We start from the raw sequence: 24,398 nt of genomic DNA on the forward strand, positions 1-24,398 counted from the left end.
TGATCAATGTTACAATTGCAATTAGTTTTGACATAAGGCAAATGAGTGCAAAAGTAGGATGGTTTGGAATGGATATGTGAATACAAAATATAGTAGAAATGTTCAATTACTTAATGGATGTTGATATTGTTGCAACAAGTTTGGGCACAAGGCTATTGAGAGCATGTCAAATATCATAATGAATGGAAAAAGTCTGCAACAAGGTCTGACATGCTACAATTGTAATAAATCAGGATATATTGTTAGGTTATGTAGAGGAAAGAATGAGAAGACTACTAGTTTGGTAAAGATAATTGATGTCAGTAAAGGAAAGGAGAAGATGAAGATGACATGGGTTAAGAAATTAGATGACAAAGTGGAAGGAAAGATTAAGAATGGGTTCGCATCTACCAGTGGTGCATATTCCTCTTTCAAAAATTAAGCAGATAACAATGTCTGAGGGGGATAACTGATTGCAAATCTTATGTGCTCCCCTGGATGCTATTTTTTTTAGCACGGTAGAATTCATGAGAGTATTTCTGAAACTTATCAGATATTTCTGATGGTTTGCAATATTGTTTGAGTTTTCATGAGATAGAGTATCAGATTTATAAGTTATAATGGTAAAATATATTTATATTAGATTAATCCTAAGTATGTAAATGCAACAAATAAATTGGCTTTTTGAGTTCATTTTGATCACTTTTGATCTCGTGAATTTGAAGAGCTCTTCAGTGTGAACAAATTATCTATGCGACAAGTGCATTTGAAGGTTTTCTCAAATGCTAAGTTTTTTGTGTAGTCTATCAAATAATTATATGACCACTCCTATTGTTGTTGATCTTGAATCGAATCCATGACCTATTCTCAAGCTATATTCCAATTTGGTGATGGTGTGTGAAAAAGATGGTGCATTTTCAAGGTTCCGACCAATTGTGTTTATATTGAAGATGTTAGGAAATCCATCCATGTAGAGCTAAAAGAAGTAATTCATATGAAGTTTCATGATATTTGGAACGAGCTTACTGATGTAGATCTAATCATGTTCAAGGAGAAATACAAGAAAATTTCAGCAATGGGTTTGAATATTTGGAAAGATTTCCTAGATTTTTACTATGAAGAAATATGGATTGAGATTATTTTGATCCATATTCATGAAGATGTGATGTACCTAGATTGACCATATATGATTACAAAGGATTTCATTAGGGCATTTACTAGTTTGTGCTCCACTGACACTATTCTAGTGAAAAAGACAATGAAGAATGATATTATTGTAGAGTTAACTAATGCAAGATCAGATGGAAGGGTGATGACTGTAGAGGATATTGTTGATTTGGGTATTCAATATGTAACAAAGTGTTTTTAATACAAAATCTACTACTAGAATCAGGAGGGTTTTACCACCACTATTGCTATTTACACTACACATCAAATGATGGTTGCTGGTGAAGGATTTGATATCTATGAATTGCTGAGGAAATACCTATTAGTTAATCTAGACAAAACAAATAAGAGAAAGTATTCTTTTAGGTATGGATATTTAATCATTTGTTTAGCATTCATGTTTATGAATGAGCTTGCAAGAGCTAGAGATAAAGTTTGGGACAAGTTTTCCTTGTCGCAGTTCAAATCAAACAACATGTTAGGAGTTTTGGTATTGATAATGAAACACACAATTCCATGTATTTTAGTTGGTTTGAAAATTTCCAAGATAATTTGTAGAAAAGAGAAAGGTTTCCCTCTAATTTGGTCCAAAAGTATAAAGATGTGTTTACTTTTTTGGTGAGTAGAGATAATTGTGATATTGAGCTGAGGACTGCTTGGGTTCTTGAAAGTGTCTACAAAAGAAGTAGAGAGACATATTGCTACAGTAATAAATATGTTGGTAGATTCCAATGAGCCTAGATTAGGTATTGCAAAAGAAATCTTAGCTAAGTTGAAGAAGACGAAAGTGGAGAAAGGGCATGACAAAAGGATTGAGAAACTATATAAGATAATTGTTCTGCATCCAGTGTCTAAAGTATTTGGTGTGACTCCTATTGAGGGGTCTTATAGACAAGCACAATGGAGGACTAGGTCTATCTCTCCCTCTCCTTCATTGAAGATAAGTTCCTCTGGAACCCCTGCAAGATCAACAACTAGTGACATGAAAGGACAAAGGTGTAAATAGAAAGCAACAAGGAAGAAGGAAGGTTCAGAGCCCAAGATAGAAGAATTCAAAATTAGTAGTACTAATGAAGAAGTGTAGAAGGAATAATTTGTGATCCAGGAAAGGTCCAAGAGGACTAATGTTGAAGAATAATAATAAGAAGAAGATTAGGAAGAAGAAGAAGATTGGGAAGAAGAACAATATTAGGAAGAAGAAGAAGAAGAAGAAGCACCTCTAAGAAGAAGAAAGAGAACATTGGTCTCTTTGATAGAGACCCCTAAAAATAAGAGAAAAGAGGTGAAGAAGAAATGGTTAGTGAAGATAGAAAAGGTTAGTGAAGATAGAAAAGAAGAAGAAGGTTGAGGATGATCCAAATTCATAGACAATAGAATTTTTCATTTTGGTAAGAAAAGTATACGAGAAAGACATTGAAGTTCTCTACCAGGATGTATCTGGATGCACCTCTGGTAGATAAGGAAAAGATTGAGAAGGATGTGAAAATTATTTGATCTTTTGATAAATATTAAGTGATATTGAAGATAAATTGCCCTAAAAACTATTAGAAGTGTTAACAAGGAAGAGAAGAGATGTAGTGATGAAGGGGATAAACATGAGGACTCAAGCATTAGATATGGTAACTAGTCCATTGGTAAAGGAAGAAAGAACAAAAGTTAAACATGCCCTAAAATCAAGATTAATGGAAAAAGAAAGAGTGAACTTGATCATGGGAGGAGATCCAAAAGAAATAAAAGAATGACTAAACAGACAAAAGATGAAGCTACGAAAGCAATAGAAAAACTGAAGAGTACTTTGTCTTCTCCTTCGAAGAAGACAAACATAGGATCTAGTCTAGGAGAGACAAGTAGTATCATGACCGATCCTGAAAAGAAGACAGAGGAGCAGATTATTGAAGTTGTTGGTTTGGAGACCGATCTGAGTAATCAAGTGAAAGCAGAATAGGATGTAGAGAATGTGGCAATGGAGATTCTGGATGTTGTAGGAGAGAAGGAAAATAAAGCGGATAAAGGAGAAGATAGAGGAAAAGATAGAGAGTTCAAAGAAGGAAAAAGAGAAGGATAAGAAAGCGGAGGTTAGAAGGATGTTAGTGGGAGAATCTTTTGGACTATCCGAATATTTTGGAATAGAACTGTTGTAGTTGAAGTTTGAACCTATCATTGCATTAGAGGTTTTGTAGGTGCCTATGACACATGGGAAGATGGATTTGGATAAGTTGTCACCCCTTCATATGTTGCATTTGGGTGATGTTTTCCACCAACGACAAGGAAGAAATATATTATGTCTAAGTTGGAATGTATTGAATTGATCAATGAGACAATGAAGTTTTTCCATGAGAAACTTCCAAAGGTAAAGATTGATGAGACTCTTAGTGATGCAGAGCATTTGAAGGCACTACTAAATGGAATAAAGGAATATGCTTCTAATATGGAAGCAATAATTTTGATAGATACACAAAAAAAGGTAGAAGAGAAGAGATTAAGTAAGTTGGTGAACAAGTGTGCAGATACACACACCTAGATGCAAGAAAGTAAGTATTTTCGAAAAGAGTGTAGATAGTGTTGTAGAGGTATATAGATTTGGTCACCAATAGCCTGAGTCAACTTAAGAGATTTAGAATTAGAAAAACATTTTTGAAACTCAAATTGTATAGTTATCCAAGTCAACGGACCTAAATAAAGATGAAGATGGTAAAGGGAGAGTTTAGCTAGAGAATCTATACATAAAGCTTAATCTATTGATTAATAAGAAAGAGGAGGTCAAGAAGGATTTTTGTTGAATGATAGATATTGTAGATATGGAGCTCACTAGTATGGTGAATGTTCTTGAATACTTTCAAGAGATAAATAAGACAGTAAAGGTTTCACCAAGTTGTGAAGATGCAAAGAATATTCTTTTGAAGATGGAGAGTCAACATAAAATTTTGATCTCTACAGGAGTTGATTGAAATTTTATCTGTGCTCAGCTAAAATTCATTCATAAGAATATCATACACCTATCCCAAAAAGGTTCTTAGATGATTTCCAGTAGGACAATTTTGATTATGTACAAATGCAGATAAACTATTGATATAATTTTTTATTTTTAGTTATATTCAATTTTTGAGGAGATGTTGTAGATAGGGGAAGTTGTGAGTAAAGAAATGAGTTTGTGTTGTAGAGGTACCCTTTGTCCTTGATGCCAAATGAGGAGAAGCATTAATTAATGAGATAAGTGTTTGAGTTGGTACAAGTGTTGCCATCGATGACAAAGGGATAGATTGTTGCAAATATGAGTTTATGTTTTCATTGATGTCAAACTTGTTGATCTGTTTGCATAACTTAGTAATATTCCTTGTCCAGATGTAGTTTGATATGGTATAGTAACATTTAGTTAGTACAATGATCATGCAAATGTATGGATATTGCTTGTAGATACTTGTGATGGCATACCATGATCTTTTGTGGTGTTTCCAAAGCTTGTTGATAGTTTCCGTGGTTCGTAGTGGTTGTCAAATAAATGTGACTATTTCCAAATATAGTTTGTCAGTCAGGTTTTGGTCCAAATTGTGGCAGATATGCATTATTTGTTCATGCAGTAGTTGTATGGTGCTGGTTGATTTAAAGTCTAATTATATTTCAATTTTCAAATGTTCAAGTGTTTTACAGTTGGAGATGATTGGGTTTGAGTTTTGGTTGGTGTAGTAACCAAATAGTAGTGTACAAGAATGCTTGCATTCATCTGCCTTCAATTGGTTGGAGTGATGTGATTTGTTGATTGGGATTCCTTGATGTCAAGTACTACTATGTTGGTCATCTGCAAGTGTGTTAGGTGCTTCTCATTCAATTTTGAGTAAGATGTGTTGGAGAACATTAAGAAAGTTATCATTTGGGGCTGATCTATAGTGTTTTGATCTGAGTGGTAGAATGTGGTTTCATAGGACTCAATTTGGATAATGTCTAGAAGGTGTTCCAACATGATATGATGCCTCACACATTTCATAGCCTTCTACATTGGATTGAGAATGATTTGGGGCTGCCTATTTTATATTTTCATGTTACATCTAATTAGGTTGACCTAATTGAGATTATTGGGGTTGCAGATGGTATATAAAGGATGCCATATTTGTATAAAAAACTGTGTGTGTGTTGTGAAAAGAGAATGTGAAGCAATATAGAGGTTTGGAAGTATAACAAAGAAGTATAGAAGGCAATTTTTAATTTGTTATGAACAATGAACTGTCATCAAAATTTTAGTGGATGTGACTCCTTGCAGTTCAATCCTATTGATGTTGCACTATCAGAAGTTTTATATCTTTCCCTAAAGAAGTGTCATTCAATTTTTTGCAAGTCTTTATTGTATCTTACCCTAAGGTTGTGCACCTTATTCTTGCAAGTCATCTCAGGAGTAGTAAACTCCTTGGCCTCTCTCCTATACATTGTAAAGTGAGATAACTATGATAGTGGTTTTTCCCAAATTGGGTTTTCCATGTAAAATTGGTGTTCATGTGTGGTTGATTTTGTGGTTTTAGATATTTACTTTTATGCCTATGGTATATGGAATGAATGTTATGTAAAATTCTAAAATTGATTTAGTATATGATGATTCACCCCCCTCTTAGCATCAAATTGTGTTCAACAATTGGGTCCATCATAAGGAGGAGGAATAGGTCTAGGGTCCCTAGGCTTACTCAAGGATAAGATCATATCATTCTTCCACTTTTGATAAGATTGAGAAAGAACATCACTTCTAAGATTAAGAGGTTCAAACTATTTAGACCAAAAGTAATCAGGATTAACATCTTTACGTCTCACCATGGGTTGGTACATGCTATGATTAATTGTTATGATTTTGTAATTAGGAGGGAATTTGAGACATTTATGAATGATAGAAGGGATCACTTTCATGGAAGAGAGCCAAGGATGTCCCAACTTCTCATGAAATTGATCCAATGAAGAAATGATAGAAAAAATTACATCTAAGCACCTAGTACCAAACTCAATGAGAAGAGTAATAGAACCAATAGTGGGAGAAGAGAAACCATAAAAGATCTTAATCATCATATTTGATTTATCATATGTTACTTGATGTAATTGTAAAGTATAAAAATATTCTTTAGTTATCACATTCACCATACACACTAGATCAATGAGAACCCCTCGTCAGAGTATGTATTTGATCTTCACAGTGATATATAGTGGGCCGTAAGGTGCATCAATAGTCTCACTAGGATCAAAGGTAATGCATAGGTCCTTAGGAGGTGCAAGTTTATGGTGCATGAGATCCCTACGTACAAGCTAGGTCCAATAGGTGAAAATGGGTATTCTATTTCCAATTAATGTTACCACATGTAATAAGATATTTTGTGACCATTTTGGGTTAGTTGGAGTCATGTTTGGGGTCATAGGTTGTAGGAGGTGCAACATTGTAAAAGTTGTCAAAGTTGCACATTGTTGTTAGACAACTTTTGACATTATTTTGGCATAAAGTGTGATAATGAGGTCCTAATTTAAAAATTGGTTAGGGATTATTGGAAATTGATTTTAAAACCTTTATAATTCCCTATCATATCAATCCAAGGGGTTGGATGGATGTTTTGGAGTTGAATATTCAATAAAAACTCACTGTTTTCTGCAGATTTAATGTATTTTTGCTGCTATATTGTTTCCCACATGCTTGTACAGATTCATATTGGCTTGAAAGTGATTGAGAATGAAATTAATCCAAGTCTCCTCCTTTTCCAATTTTTTTCATCTTATTTCATTGATATTTGAGGAAGATACAAGTTTTTCTTCCTAGGCGGGTCAAAACCCTACCTAGGGTATCCAGTGATCGAGAAAAATGAATAAAATACCATTCCATAAGTGAAATCCCCTAAGAATTGGTGGAATGTCCTATAAATATGTGTTCTTAAAAATTTCAAAAGTGTAGGAACAGGGAGGAAGGTTTTCCTATGAAAGTATGATGCCCTAGGCCTAATATCTTTATGTATCAGGTTAAAACCTTAGTCTAGAGGAACTAAATTTGCATTGTGCCCACACAAGAAGTGTTTGGAACCATTGTGGGATGTTAATAGGTGTGAAGGGACCATAACCAAGCCAATTATATTATTTAATACCCCTTTGGTATCATTTGGGAGAACATACATAAGTTGTCCACAAGCTTACAAGCCTACAAGCCTAATTAGGCCTAATTCCCATTGTAGCAATCAATATTTGACCCTATTCATAAAAAGTAACTCTATCTAATTTTTAGATATGTGTTGTAAAGGCCAAATGGGTATCCAAATCCATGTTTACATTTTGGTTAGCACATCTATACCGAAAGTTATGAAGGAACAATCCTGTTAAGAGGGCTATAAGGACTAGTGATGAATTGTGAAGGAAGTGTATTGTGTGGTATCCAAATGTCCTAATAAGTTGTTGATTGAGTCTTTGAAAAAATTTATACCCCTAAGCTACATCATTTTAACTATAATATTTACCACATTATTAAACTCAAGGCCAAGGTCATTAGGAGAAAATGTAAGATGCTCGCACTCAACCTCATTAGTAGAATGAGAAAGCAAAGGATTAGTAAATATTTGGAGATTTTGATTAGGAGGAGCTATGGATTTATTTCCCTTTTCATTCACACTGGCTAAAAATAGGATATTGTTATCAATAAGGTCTTGAATCCTACTCCTCAAGGAATAACACTTTTTAGTGTCATGATTGGGTTGACGATGATATTGGCAAAAAGCTTTGGAATCATGATAAGGTGGCAAAGGTTTGGATGTTTCAATTGGTAAATGATGGTAGGAAGTTTCAACATACCGAATGCAATGATTAGGAGGAGCTATGGATTTATTTCCCTTTTCATTCAAACCGGCTACATATATGGTATTGTTATCAATAAGGTCTTGAACCCTACTCCTCAAGGAATAACACTTTTTAGTGTCATGAATGGGTTGACGATGATATTTGCAAAAAGATTTGGAATCATGATAAGGTGGCAAAGGTTTGGATGTGTCAATTGGTAAATGATGGTAGCAAGTTTCAACACATTTTTATTCAACAATTTTATCATAATGCTATGCAAATATTCATAAAGAGGAGTAAATTCTTTTCTAAAATACTTAGATAAAGGAGGCACACCTGTTGTTGCAGCTGCAACCTGGGTATTGTTGTTGTCATTGAACTTGATGAATCCCTTATTCGGTTTAAACTTAACAAAATTTTGTTGAGCATTTTCATTCTTATCAACCGTAGCCATTGAAGGAGATTGTTCAAATTGACTCACTTGAAGATGATAGTTATGATGTAGTGCCCCACCCCGACTCATCCTTCTCTTTGTATTTTTATAGACCCTATTGGCATAGCTTAGTTTAATTTATGACAATGATTGATAGTATCATACTATATGTTGACTCCATTTATATTTCAGATGCTTATGATGATGCTAGATATTCATGTGGACATATGATATTTGATGACTTATGTATGGATGATGATACTTGTTATTGATGATCATGATATATGATGGAATTATATTTGATGGTCTCTATATGTGGTTGCTATTCTAGATGAATTATATGGATTATTTATTTGATAACATTATGATTATGCTAACCCTACTTCCTGAATATATGTGATGAGCTGGTGTTATGATTTGTCTGGTTGTTTTATGACTGTCTTTGTGATAGGGACAATGTCACATCACTCATTGCGAGTAGGATATGGCGTTGCGATTCTCTATCACTTGCTTGTTTATTTATGATATATTATTGTATATGCTGTATTGTGGATTGGTGGATGCAGCTACTAGACATCGACTCCACCTGGCTCCACAGGTCTGAGCGTGTCTTTAATCCCAATGGAAAGTTGTCAGAGATGACATGAGTTCCCTTCATATAATCTAGGCTTAAGATGTCTACCTTGGGTTGTCAGTTATTGTCATGGCATAATTCACCATGATAGTCAGTGAGATGTGGTTCTTGTTGGCTTGTGAGTATGTAGTTGTTAATTTATTTATTTAGTTAATTGATGTGCAATTATATAGTTTATTAATGATTGATTTAATTGTTGGATTATTATACTTTAATTGGATTATGTATTTAATTGAGATTTAATGTTTATTTATTTATTATTGATTTATTGTTTAATTGGTATTTTATTTATTGTTTAATAGTGCTTTTATATGTTAATGATCGATTAATATTTATTGGTGGCTTTTAATTTATTACTAAGCCTTTGGTTATTTTATATTTTTTTATTTGGCTTTTATTTTATTAGCCTTCGCTATTTGCATTTAATTGTTCAATTGTTTTATTTGGCTTTATTTTAATTATTAGCTCATAATATTTAATAGGGCATGGTTATTATTATTTGTGCATTGGTAAACAATAAATATTATTTTATCAATATTCTCTTGCTACAAGGGTAAATGAGTTTTAATATTATTCCTACCTACCATTAATTGTTATTGGCTGTATATGTATTGGGGAATAAAATATATTGTAATGTTGGATAGGTAAGTTTTATATTATTTTGGTTTATTTTGATTGGCCGGTTTTTAGGCTAGGGTTTGAATGGTTTTCCTTTTTATTCGGTAGCCTGTGCATTGTGTCAGGTTACCTTCTCTGGAGATTTCTTTGCATTTTGGATTTTAGAGCTTGAATAATTTTGTCTTAAGCTTGCTTGGATTTGGTTTGCGCTTCATCGGATTTCCTTTCCATCACTTCAAATTCTTGGATTTTATTTTTGAATCTTGTTCTCTTTGTGTCTGCAAAAAATATTGTTTTCTAGGAGCATGAGAAATATATTTCTATAGTTTTATATAGTTGAGGGTTAAATATTTAATGGGTCAAATTTATATCACATAGTTTGCATTATAGTTTTGGGGGAAATTTATTATTACTCTAAGATTATTGTTTCCTGCCGTGAGCAGACGACTCTGTGAAAATAGTCTCTGATATTTCCTGTGCTAGGATTTGTTTATGTGTTATTTATCCTTCTTGGATTTGGTTCTTATGCTAGTATTTGGGTCTATCATCATATTGATTGTGCTATCAAGCCATGTAAGACTTTCTATATATTGTTTTGTCTAAGTTTTGGGTCGGTAACTGTGAAGTTGTGTTTTGGATATATCTTTCATTATTGTCTATGGTTTTATACTCATTTTACATCATTCATTTCGTATTTCCTGGGCATCTCTTTTGAGCCCTTATTTGGGAGTTTTTGTGATTTGTTGGATTTTATTTTCTTGTCGCAAATTTTCTAAGTCCATGTCTGGTTTTGGGCAAATGTGCTAATTGAATGTATGCACTATTTTTAATGCAAATGCGAGATTTATTTTTGTAAATGCGCTACATAGAGTTTCATATGTGCTGCCAGGGTCTGCAAATGAGCTATTACTTATCAAATGCACTGTAACCAGTATCATATGTGATGCAGGAACTAGTATATGCACTGTTAGGATTGGTAAAGGCACTGCAGAGTTTAGCAAATGTGCTTCTCTGCATAGAAAATGCGCTAAACTACCTGGTTTAATGTGTTTTCTCGATTTTGCCAGTCTGTGATCAATTTTTATGAATGTGACTTGGTATAAGAGGCTTGTATTGAGGCTTTTTGACATTTTCTGGCTCGGTGTGCTTTTGGAATTGATGTTTTATCAAGGTTTTATGCTTCGGCAAGTTGATAAGCCTTGTCATAGTAGTTTTATGCTTCTTTACCTTGTTGTCATGTTGAGATCATAAATTCATACTTTATGTTTGCTCCAACAAGTTGATGAGCATTGCTATAGAGGTTTACTTCATGTTTAGGGAATATTTTGATTTCCCATGAGATAGCTTTTGATTCATTATTTTGTAATGAGGCTCTTAATTTATATTGATGACTATGGTTGCATATATGTGGTTTATGGATTCCTTTTTTTGAATGTTGTTTGAGCCTCCTTATTGTAGTTGTTGTTTTGGAGCATGTTGGGGGGATTGGGCTTTCATGTGATGACTGGGGTCATGAGAGAATAGGCTGCTAGGAGGTTCCTTGTAAGGATGCTCAAGGTTTAGAACACCAAGGCACATTGAAATTTTTCCTTTTTATAAACAAATGATAACATTAATAAATAATTAGATGGGATGGGAAATTAGGATTCATCCAATCAAGATAATCAATAGTTATAAGCCCCAAGACTTAATCCTAGAGATGATGTTTTAGGTTAAGATTGGGAAGGCCATCATGATGGTAAGTCAATCTCCCTTGATTCTCTCATAGGTTGAGATGGCTCCACATGTCTATCAGGTTACACCTTTCGAGGTAGTAACTTCAATATTTTGGAGGATAGCTTGTGATGACACTCCACTCCTACAAGTGTCCTTTTCTTTCTTCATATGTTTATCTTATTGGTTGTCACACCTATTGGAGTTTATATTTTTGATTACCTTGTGATTGGTCTATGTTTATGTGTTTTCTATTGCTTGAGTTGTTGAGTCTCTTTGGTTGTTAGGTGTCATCTTAGGTCTAGAGTGTGTGTTGGGATTGCCTTGTGTTTGGTCTATGTTTATGTGTTTTTTATTGATTGAGTTGTTGAGTCTCTTTGGTTGTTAGGTGTCAGATTAGCTCTAGAGTGTGTGTTGGGACCTTGTGTCATCTCCTAGCACGGGGGGTCGTTCTTTTGGTTCCACATGGTCGGGTGGTTGATGCCTTCTTCCATTGGGATGTTTTCATTGGATTCTTCATGCGTGCATATGGATTCTTCTATCATGGATACTTATGGATGAATATTGTAGTAGATAGATGTATTTGGTCTTATGGAACTTGATATATATATATATATATATATATATATATATATATATATATATATATATATATATATATATATATATATATATATATATCATGTAAATGTTGTAAATGTGTTATGTAGTAAAAGAGATATTCTATTGATATATATATATGTGTTATGTAGTAAAAGAGCTATGCATATATATATATATATATGATGGTATATGTATCTTAAGACTTGATTATTATTTATGAAAGAAAACATTGAGATGTATTGTAATATATCTAGTAGCTTGTGGATGCAAGCAATATGACTTGTAGTAGATTGAGATCATTATGTATTGCAATAGATTGTGATGGTTGAAGTCATTGTAATTATTTTGTTGTAAATGGATAATCAATATGTATATAATATTTATGATGGTAATAAATCAATTTTGTTAATAGAAAAGTTGTTATTTTTGGTGTATGGATATCTATAGAATACGAATGTGAATGGGTAGTTGATAGGATGAATGGTTGACCTTAAGGAAGGAACTAGATTGCATTAGTTGAAGTGGAATGAGTTTATGAATCTAGTAGGAGAATAGCGTGAATATATCTTATTGTATCTTGTAATCGAATTGAAATGGATTCGTGTTTATGTTGTGATGATTAAGATGTTAAGAAAAGGGATAATGTTGTGATTATCTCATACCGTTAATAAGTAAATCACAATAGAGAAAGTATATGATCATGTTAGAATTTGAATGTAAAAGGGAATTTAGGAATATTTGGTATTGGTGGTCTAAAATGAATCTAATGGGACTGGATTAGTTAATATTGTAATGTATTACATTTCCTGATAAGTAATTAGAAGATGATCTTTCTTATGTGGCATGGAGAGAATAAATGGTGATGTAAATGTAATGTGTTGGATTAGTAAATGATCATATGTATATGCATGAAAGGAATAGATGATCATGGTACTAGGTTGCATTAGATAGTACTGGTGATCATGATGAGAATTGCTTGTGGTGATGTCATAAGTAATGATGTTGAGATACCCTAGGGAGATAGCAATGAAGTTTTATGTAGTGTTTACTTCCGCTTGCATAATTAGTTCATGTATTTATGATATATGTTTATGATGGAGTAAGTGTATATTATGTTGATGGATGTCAAATTCAATGAGTAGATGATGTTTTAATTTTTTTTCTCTTTTAGTATGTTAGTTGCTTAATTTCTCTAGGGTATTTTGGTGGTCATTACATATGAAGCCCCGTGCACAACTGCGTAAAGGAAGTAAAATCAGAAAAGAGAAGCTTATCCCTAATGTATTTTTACAAATTAAAAATAAAAATTCTTTGAACATCATGATCAGGCCATATGATAAGCAATTTGAGAATACAAATGTTTATATCTACCAATAAAATCAATCACTTTTTCTTTAACACCTTGCTCACAATGAATCAAATCAGTCAAAGTAATCTTAGGACCAATATTATTGTGAAATTGTTGAATGAAAGGGTTAGCCAATTGTTGAAATGATGGAATAGAATAAGGAGAGAAAGAGAAATACCATTGTAAATATTTATCTCTAAATGTTCTAATAAATAATTTAGCCAAAAGGCTTTGATCATGAGAAAAATCACTACACAGAGTTTGAAATATTTTTACATGAGTCAAGGGATCACCTTTTTCTATTATAAAGCTCCAATTGAGGGACTTCCACATGTTTATGGGGGACAACACGAACAATATAATTAGATAATGGGCTTGCTAAATCAAATGTGGGCACATTAAACTTTGATTGGTTCATGGAAGTTATTTGTTTTTGTAAGGATGACATAATTTGGGCTAGGTTGTTAATGGTTGATTTGGTTGATGGGTTGAAATTAGACTTGTTGGATTGGGATGGAGGAGTAACATTGTTAAATGAAGGAGGTTGAGAATAAAGAGGTGGACCACTATAATAGGTAGGTATGGGAGATGATTGGGTCACAAATGGAAGAATTACAGAAGGAGGTATGAAATAATTTTGATTATTAATGTTTCCCTCTTGACTAACATGTATAGGATTAACATTTTGTGTGGAAGTAGCCATGATGGTAGCTGTGAAAGTAGGCACACTAGGCATAGATGTAGCCATATGAATATAATGAATAACTTGACTAGGTGCTTGAGTGTAATTAAGGACTTTGGAACAACTTTTAATAGGCATGATATTAGTGTCAACAATATGAGCAAGACCATACAACAAATCAACACCAATTTTATCACTTTGTACCATTCTTTTTAATCCTTCAATCAAGGGGAAAGCCTCAATTTTTGGGAATTGTTGACTCATCCACTGTTGAAGATTTTCACATTCATTTTCAATCTTTTGCTATTGTTCAACATAAACCCTAGTTAGTGATTCACCCTCATCATGAGAATTATGTAAAGAATGAGGATAAATAACATCAATTGTTGGAATAGAAGAACCACCAACATTATCATGAAACAAGTTATCCAAATTAGGCTCCATATCCTTAGTAATTAAAACTTGGGAAGCCTTACTTATACAACTTATTCTCATAGGAATATTATAGGTAGGACTAATGGTAGTAAAACTCATGCACAAAGGAAATTTGAATTTGAATTTGAAAATTATGATTAAGAAATACAAGTTTTTTTTAAAAAATGATTGATTAACCAATTGTTGATTTTAATTTAATAATCTTGTCATTGATTTCAAAAGGATATTTATTTATGATAAAGAGTTTATGTGCACTTTTGAGCAGTATAGACAAGCTATGCACTGAATAAATAGACTATGTGTGTAATGGCTTTAACTATTTATACCGTACAAGAGTTGTATCGAGTATTTATATAGACTATTGAGTATGGGTTAAGTGAGCAATGGATCACATTCATTTTTTCCTCTAACTTGAAGCATGCATAGAGGTGATAAGAGGTGTTAGGCGTAAGGTTGCAATGGTCAAATCAAATCACCAGGGAAGGCTGAGAAGTTGCGATGGAACCATGAGAGTCATCATGAAGCATTAGGCGCATGTTCATAGGAGTCAAAATAGACTGTCGATGAAGGTTGAGATGTTGCAATGGATCATAAGGTGCAAGATCACAACTGTCAGAATATATTGCCAGAAGAGGTTGCGGGACCATTGGGTGCATGATCATAGTAGTTAGGGTTAACCGCTAGAGGTGGCTGCGATGTTGCGATCAACTGTAAACAGTCACAACAAAAGTTGAGCCACATCCTCATGGCTTGGAGATAATAGTAGAATGTTCGCCCACGATGTGGTGAAATACTGCCACATGTCATGTTGGGGCCCATAAAGATAGAAGGATACAAGAGAACCCCTCTTCACATGAATAGGTGATGTCATCAAGAAAGGCTTGCAATGAAGTGACTAGCCGACATGTGTCCAGGAAGTAAAGAAAGCGCTGGCTCACAGGGTTTGATGATGTGTGCTAATGTCATTTTGTGATGTTTCAACTTATTGCCATGTGTCTCTGACAGTTAATTCTAATGTGACATAGATAAAGACTAGGTTAGATTGTGTTGACAGTAATGTGATGTGGCATGCGAAACCACCATGGTGACAATAACAACCAAATATTTTTGGTCAAATCATGAGAATCAACATTCCATATTTAAAGATTGAAAAGAACATGTTTTGGTGTGATAAAAAAGAATTTTGAGAACTTGCACAAGTTGACTTACACAACTATCTATTGAATGCAATTGGAGAATTACAAAATGGGGTAAATTCTCTATGTTGTGATGATAAGAAAAAAATGCAAATTGACTAAATGAGTGATCCTACTGTAGCATATAAAGTTGTACAGATCATGTTGTATTTGATCTGTGATGAACTATGTATTGGCTAACCTTATGGAGGAAAACAAAGAGTATACAAATATGATGAAAATTGGCACAATTTGTGGTGGATGTTGGACTGAGAAGAGATTGAGTTGCAGGGATGAAAGAGAGTGAACCAAACTTTTGAAGAGGTAGAGAAGAGCTACAAAGCTTCATATTTATTCCTTGTATTGCATCAATATTATATTCTTGTATGTTAATGTGGGGGATTGGTGTCTCTTGAAGGTTGGTGCCTTCAAATCAAGCGATTGTAAAGGGATTGGTGTCCCAGATTCTGAAGTAAACTGCAGGGGTTGGTACTCCTTTGGATTGGTATCCATAAAGTTTGGGGGATTGGTGTGTCCTGAAGGTTGGTGCCTTCAAATTAATTATAAATAGTTGATACATTTGTGAGGCTAGATTTGGATAGTAGCTCCAAGCAACATTTTCTCACCGTGGTTTTTCCCACCTTGCATTTTCCACATATATCCTGGTGTTGTGTGATGCATTATTGATCTTCATGTTCTTTTGCATTATATGGTTAATTATTTGTGAGAGGTGAAAAGTGGTTTTAAAACATACACTAATTCAACCCCCCCTTCTCAGTGTATTTGTGTGTTCAACAATTGGTATCAGAGCACCGTTCCTTGGTACAGGCTTAACTGCTCAAGATAGATCTTGGTATTGAAAATGTATTGCTAGTAATGGAGGAGCTTCATCTAATAAGGCACCATTGTTCAATGGAACAAAATTTTCTTTCTGGAAGATCAGAATGGAATCCTACATTTCCTCTCTCGAATTTGATATTTGGTAGTAGGTTGTGGTTGGATATATACCCCCTACAAATTCTCCATCTACTCCAAATGAGAAGAAGGAATATGAGAAATATGCAAAAGCAAAGAATGCCATATTGTGAGGACTGTAAAACTTAGAATTTGTCAAGGTAATGCATTATAAAATTGCAAAGGAGATTTGGGGCAAACTCCATACTATCTATGAAGGTGATGACACAGTTAAGCAAGCAAAATCGCAGACTTATAGAGCTTAGTTTGAGGGATTAAAGATGAAGGAAGAAAAACAAATTGAAAAATACTTACTCAAAATGGATGAAGTTGTCAATGCTATTAGAGGATGTTGGATATTATTAAGAAGTTTTCTAGAATGATGTGTTGTCATTGATGTCAACATATTCTTCTGTGTATTCTAGTGTTGCAGTCAGATTGGATGAGTTGGTTTGATCATTGTGTTGTAAATGAGCTGTTGCAGTTTAATGGGTTTTGAGATAAGTATATCTAGTTGATTTAGTGAAAGTTTCAGTGGTCCGCATGGTGATTTAATTGAGTTGGGTGATCCAGTATTGAGGTTGGTTTTCCAGTTATCAGTGGTGTTTAGTGTTCCAATTTCTGCTCTGCATTGCTCTAGAATTGGAATATATTGGTTTGTAGATTTGGCAGTGTTTGAGACGTCAATTCAAATGGTTCATGATTTGGAGGTCCGTAAGTGAATCTTTCAGTTTGATAATCAGTTCAGTTGGTGTTCTTGAGGTTTGGTATAATGATGATGAAGATTCTAGAATATGGTGATGTTGCAGTTGTTGTTGTGGTAATTCACACTGTTTCTAGACCATGTTCTATCCATGTTGATGGTCTGCATTGTCTCATTGTGTGCGTTATTGATCATTTTCTTGATTTGGTGGTGTTCTTCATGTTATGCAACATTCATGTTGATCGTAGCATATTGAAGATGTTCGAGGCATAATTCTTGAAGGTGTTTCTTGTTTGCGGTACTGATTTAGGTCCAGGCTATGTCTTAGCCGACATTGTTTTGGTCCGTATGTGTTGTTGTAGCGTGTGAGGTTATTTCTTTGTAACTTGTAATGAGGGTTGAGCCGACCTTGAAATATAGGATAAATTTTATAAATATATGTAATATTCATTTGAGAGATGTATCTATGAGTGCGAACAATGATTTGATCTTTCTGTAGTAGAGGGGAAGTGTGAAGAAGTGTAAAGAAGTGCAAAAGAGTAGAGTTTGTGTTTTGTGCTTAACCAAAATTGTAACCTGGCATATGGAGATGCTATTTCATCAGTTCACGATTCTTTGGATATAGTCTGAATATTTTGTAAGGTAGTGAGCCTTCCCAAGGGTTGTATCCCCTCTTGTTTTATGATTTGAGCAGTGAGATCTAGGTAGTGTACTTGAATGCATGTGCATTCCCCATTGTAATATTTCACTTGTACTCCTAACAGGGTATTATCTCATTGTGGGTAGGTTCCCACCATGGTTTTTCCCTTAACTGGGTTTTCCACATCAAAAATCTTGGTGTTATGTGTGTTATTGATGTGGTGATGATTTGTGCTTTCATTGTTAATTATCAGATCTGAATTTAAGTTTGATTTGTGTATAATTTGTGAGAAAATTGATTCACCCCCCTCTTAGTTTTCTGCATTGTTTCCAACAATTGGTATCAGAGCTAGATCCTCTAGAAGAAGCTTGACCACTTGAGGTGATCTGGGATGGAAACCTTTGCTTTCAAGAAGGATAGTCCAAGATTTGATGGAACAAATTACACTCTCTAGAAGAATTGGATGGAATGTCATTTAAGATGCATTGGTGAAGATTATTAGAAGATTACTAAGAATGTGTATAATGCTCCATTGGCAATAATGCAACAAACTGAGAGGGAGGGGGGGTGAATCAGTTTGCACACAAAAATACTTCAACTTAAACCACAAATCAGATCTGATAATTAATAGTTAAAGCATGAAACAACACCACATTAATAACACACACAACACCAATATTTTTGACGTGAAAAACCCGGTTAAGGGAAAACCATGGTGGGAATCTACCCACTATGAGTTAATACCCTATTAGGAGTAAGTGAAATATTACAATGGGGAATACACATGCATTTAGGCATATTGCCTAGCACTCATTGCTCAAAAAAGAAATCCAGAAAGGCTACAACCCTTAGGGAAGGCTCACCTCTATAGAAGAAGTCTCATCGACTTACAAAAGCATTTAGATAACAATCCAAATTACATGAATTGTGAAAATAGCATCTGCATATACCTAAGAATAGTTCTGGTTAAGCTCACTGTCAAATCTTCCGCAACACACTTCTTCGCATAACTTCACACAACTTCCCTTCTACTGAATTATTGATATGATATTCATACATAGTATGATATCTCTCAATGATTATTACATTCATTTATACAAGTCATCAACCTATGAAATATAGGTCGGCTCAACCCTCAACACAAATAAAAAAATAATAACCTCAAATGCTATAAAAATACACAAAGACAAAAACAATATCGGTTAAGACATAGTCTAGACCTAAACAACCATCGCAACTATGAAACACCTCCAATAATTATGCCTCGATCATCCACAACAAGCTACAACATCAAGAATGTCACATAGCACAAAGAACATCATGAGGCAAAGAAAAATCTTCAATAAAATGGATAATAGTCAATGCAGACCACCAATATACATAGAACATAGTCTAGAGACATTCACAAGCAATGTGAATCACACCATAACAACCACAATAACTCAGATCATAAGAATCATCATCATCTCTTTACCAGAGCTTTAGAACATCAACATAACTGACTCTGAACTTGGAATATTTGCTTGTGGATTTCCAAATCATGAACCAATCAAACTGAGGACACACATCAACGTCCAAATTGATGAATACTAAGAGGGGAGTGAATTAGTATACCAAAAAATACTGAACTCAAACTCTTAAACAATTTAGCAGATAATCGGTACAACAGATTCAATAATAAACCGGTTAAGATAAATGCAAACCAAATAACAAACAGAGCATTCACCCACAAGAGCACAATCACCATAACACAAGATATTTGATGTGGAAACCCAAATAAGAAAAACCATGGTGAGAAGAAACTCACAAGTAACTATCTGTAGAATAGAAACCAAACCGGTTAAGGCCATACAATATTCTTCACTAGAACAGATCCTGTTAGGAATCTAGATCTTTGTTAGGATATAAGTCCTGTTAAAGACTACCTTGTTAGAGGATTTCAAATCCATAGTTGTGAACCACCTTGTTAGAGGATTTACAAAGGCTTTGCTAGGCCTACTCGGTTAAGGGTCAGACTTATTGAAGATGTGAGTAATCAACAAGTGAGTGATCTAGATACTAGCATAGTATGTTTGGTTAGATTCTTGATAGCTCATTGTTAATGCATTTCAGCATTACTTCAGTCTTCAATATTTCCACACTCTAACTGTTCACACAAACCTAATATTCTCTGCAAAGATCGCACATAACCTTCTCATATATCATAAATCTCTCATACATACAAACCCTAGACATGATGTCCTTATAAAGGAAACTGATTTCATGTCAGTCCAATAGGATTAAACTACAAGTTCCTAGGTTCAGTGCATCTAGACACATTTGGTAACATGACACAAAATCACTGCCAAAGTGTTGGTGGATGATAACTCATCACAGAAATACCGGTTGGTAACTCATCATAGAGTAATACCAGTTCATACAATATACCGATTACCGACTGTCAAAAATGAAGACTGGAAAATGTTAACTACCACTTTATTCCTTTGAACCACTTGAGATCCTTGAACCGCTTGAGATCCTTCATACCGCTTGGGTTCTCCATACCGCTTGAGGTCTTAAGTCTATTTGTGACCGGTAAACATCTTCTACAAAACACCGATAGTCTAAAGACTATAATACATAATACTGGTTGGAACAATTACCGTTGAGCATAACTCATACAACAAGAAAGTGTGTGTCCATCAATGACAATCAAAACATCATCAAAATGCCAACGATCTCCCCCTTTGGCATTGATGGAAACACCTAGGAAAAATTTGACATCTAAGTGTTTTTACAACAAAAATATGCCATAATCAAAATTACTCCCCCTAAGCATATACACTATCCCTTTTGCAGAAATTACAATGTATACTACTCCCCCAAAGTCGTAACATGAAAGTATACATGAAATGGTAACATTCACCACCAAAATTTTAAATATTACTCCCCCTTTGCCAACAATGATAAAGTAATGCAGAATAACCCATGTTTCCTTATATATAAAAATAGATTAAATGTTTATGGCAATAAGGAATACAACTTATCAAAAACACATTTAAAATCCTGCATAAAAGTTTTCATGGCCAATGTCCATGACTCAAGTAATGAGGTAGCAACCTTACTTTCTGTTTGCATATGGAATACCAGTTCTTCCATAGAATCAATGGTATTCATCTCTTGAGTTACTATGATGGCTTCCAGATTGAGAAAACATTTCTGAAGAATCTGCAATTTGGGCAATAAGACCAGTTGAAGCTCTTGCAAATCTTTAGTCCAATTGTAGATTTCTGATTCCGCCCTGACAGTCTATAGTTGATAATGATGAACCATTTGCCCATATGTAGTAAATGAATCATAGGGCATCTTGAAGGTGTTGATGAATGCCTGGAACTCCGATTGGAGTTTATCTTTTTTCTTAAGTACATCATCACAAAATAGATGGGGCTGGCAGATTTTACTCAATAGTAATTTGCCCTCATCCATAGCACCCTTGATATCCTTTTGCTACTTCAGAAGTTGTGACTAGAGCTCATTCAGTTTCTTGACTAAGATAGTGTTGAGTTCCTTTTCATGGTTCTTCTTGGCAATGGCTGCAACAACATCTTCCAAGCATTGTACCTGGTCCTCCACTATGGTACAAAGAAGTTTCAACTTGGACAAAGAGGAATCGGTACTGGGGAGGTTAGTACCGGGAATTAGACTGGTAAGGGTGTCAACCGTAGTTTGTATGACATCCCTTTCCTTCTTCCTTTGCAACTCTTCCAGTCTTTGTTGTGCCAGTTTGATGCCTCGCAACAACTCGGACTCATATGTTGATTGAAGGTCAATCGGACTGGTGGTGTCAACCGGTTGCCTTGGGAGTCTCCACTTGGTTGGCTTTCTCTGCTTCCTTCTCCTCTGCTGCTCTTTTCTTTTCCTCTTCTTTCTTCTTTTGCTCCTCTTCTTGTTTGTTCTTCAGTTCTTCCTTCTTCTTGTCTTCTTCCTGCTTTTTCTTTTCTTCCTCCTTCTTTTTCTCCTCTTCTTTCCTCTTCTTCTCTTCTTTTCTCTTCTCTTCTTCTTGTTTCCTCTTCTCCTCGTCTCTTTTTTTCTCTTCCTCTTTCCTCTTGTCTTCCTCTTTCTTTTTCTCTTCCTCTTTCCTCTTGTCTTCCTCTTTCTTTTCTTTTCCTGCTTTCTCTTTCTTCATTTGTTCTTTGTCCTGCTTCTCTTTTTCAGCTTTTTCCTTGTCCTGCTTCTCTTTTTCAGCTTTTTCCTTGTCCTGTTTCTCTTTCTCTGCTTTTTCTTTGTCCCGTTTCTCCTTCTTTATGTCCAGAGTGACATCCTCAACATCTAATGCATCCACATCAATGGGATCATTTTTCTCTGTCACTCTTTCCCTTTCACTGTCAAATGCTTCATTTGGTTTGCCTGATGTTAGCTCAGGTGCTTGTTTCAGCTGTCAGATTGGCCTCAGACACTTGGTGTAACCAGACAACAACTTTGTCATGTAAATGTGTGTCCTTCTCCAATTCAGAAGCTTTACCTTCTAGTAGCCTGATTCTTCTTCTTCTCATGAAGAAGAGGCCTTTGTTCTTATCCATTATCTCAAATAGTTCAGAATTAGAGGCATTGGGAAAGTATTGTGTAAATACTCTCTCCCTTATTTCCCGTTCCTTTTCAATGGCAATGCGCCATTTATTATCCAAAGAATTGTATAAAGAATCAGGTCTCATCGATCTAATTTCTGATGGTGACCGATCATTAACACATAAATTTTTAATGATTTCCTGCTCTACTTCTTCTTTCTCACTATCAGAAAAATCATCAAAATATTCTTTTAAATCATCAAGCACCTTCCTCTTAATATTCTTAATAGTCTTTTGGCAATGTGTCATCAGTTTATAAGAAGAGATGTCTATATTTATCGGTGCTCATGTTGCAGGTGCATTACCGGTAGATTTTGCCTTCTTGCTTGATTGCCTAGTCTTATTTGGCTCTGACTCCAGTGAGATATTTTTGGTTTTCCGCTTCCTCTCAAAGACTTTAGCAGGAACAACCTCCAGTTTCTTCTTAGCAGGTGACTGCTTGGTCACTTTTGGATTGACAGAAGTAACTAGTGCAAATATCAATGGCACTATTTTATCCTTTTTCTGTTTTGGTTCTTCAACCGGTGTTACCCTCTCCAAGTAGGTACCGGTTCACTTTTTCTTCACATCTAATGGTGAGGCAAGCAGGGTTGAGGCATACCCAATCAACATATCATACATCACTTCATAACCCATAGGTTCAACTGCTTCCTTTCTCGGTTCCATCGTTTCCATTATGCATTCATCTACCTTTATTGTGAAGCAGATGTCATCTTCATATTTCTTCATAATATCACCAGATATCCTCATTCTCTGGCTCATTTTCTGCTTAAATTCATCAAAATATTTATTAAGAACCTCAGGAAATCTAGTTCCGACTGCTTGAAGACTTACCCTAATTTGCTTGGAGACCAGTTGGTCAGCAGACCATTGAACATCACCTACTCTAGGGAAATAGCCTTGAAAGTAGAAAAATAGGCCGACCAAAAGTTATCCAAACTTGAACCTTAGAGCATTGTCCTGTTTGATGGACTTCAGGTTCAATAGCAGTTGCTTCTGCAAACAGGTACATAAGTCAAATATAGTGCCTTCCTTGATCATTTGGTAAGCAACATTCACTGCGGCAGTAGGGACAGAGTTCATTCTGTTGGCATATAATATCTGATAACCAATCACCATGCAAGCATACTTCACCATATTATCTTTGATGGTGTTGATGGTCATCGCCCGTTGGTCGCTCAGAGAACTGGTGAGCTTAGTCATTTCAGTCTTGGTGACCTTCCTTAGAGCTGGCACCTCTCCAATGTTATAGAAACCGATGATGGCATGAATTTCTTTCGGTGTGATGTCATGCATCCTCTCAAGATATATTTTATCACCGTGCACTCTGCTAAGGATGATGCAAATGTGATCTTCTGTGAATTCTTCTAGAAAATACACCGCATTGTGCAGTTTCATCTTCTCTAGGATGCTATATTCAGGTTTGATTTTCTTGTCATCCCCATAGAACAGACCTAGCTAGGAATGAATCACTAGGGATCCTAGGTCTTCCAATTTACAATCAATATATTCTGAAATATCTTCCTTAACTAAAACTCCGGTGGGTATTTGGGATAGGGCATTGTATTTCATCTTCTTTTGAAGAAACTCGGCTGAATCCATAGGTGCACTAGAACTAGAATGCGATGCAGATGCCATGATTAAATGATAAACAAGAATACTGAGAAATACCTTCACAATTCAAAATTTAGGGTTTGCCAATGTCGCTCACAACACACCACTTTGGTTGCTTGGAACACCGCTTAGTGTTCTTCACCGATAGATTGAAAGTCTACTGGATTCCTCTGCAAGATTTTTGGATTCACTTTGAATTTCTAGGTGAATCGCTCTTTGTCGCTCTACTCTTTGAAAGTTCTTCTTTCACAAACTGGTAAGTGAAAATGGCATCAAAAATCCCTTTTAAACAATCTTTCACCTACCCTAAAAAATG

The sequence above is a fragment of the Cryptomeria japonica genome, chromosome 9 (assembly GCF_030272615.1).
Source record: "Cryptomeria japonica chromosome 9, Sugi_1.0, whole genome shotgun sequence".
NCBI classification, from domain to species: Eukaryota; Viridiplantae; Streptophyta; class Pinopsida; order Cupressales; family Cupressaceae; genus Cryptomeria; species Cryptomeria japonica.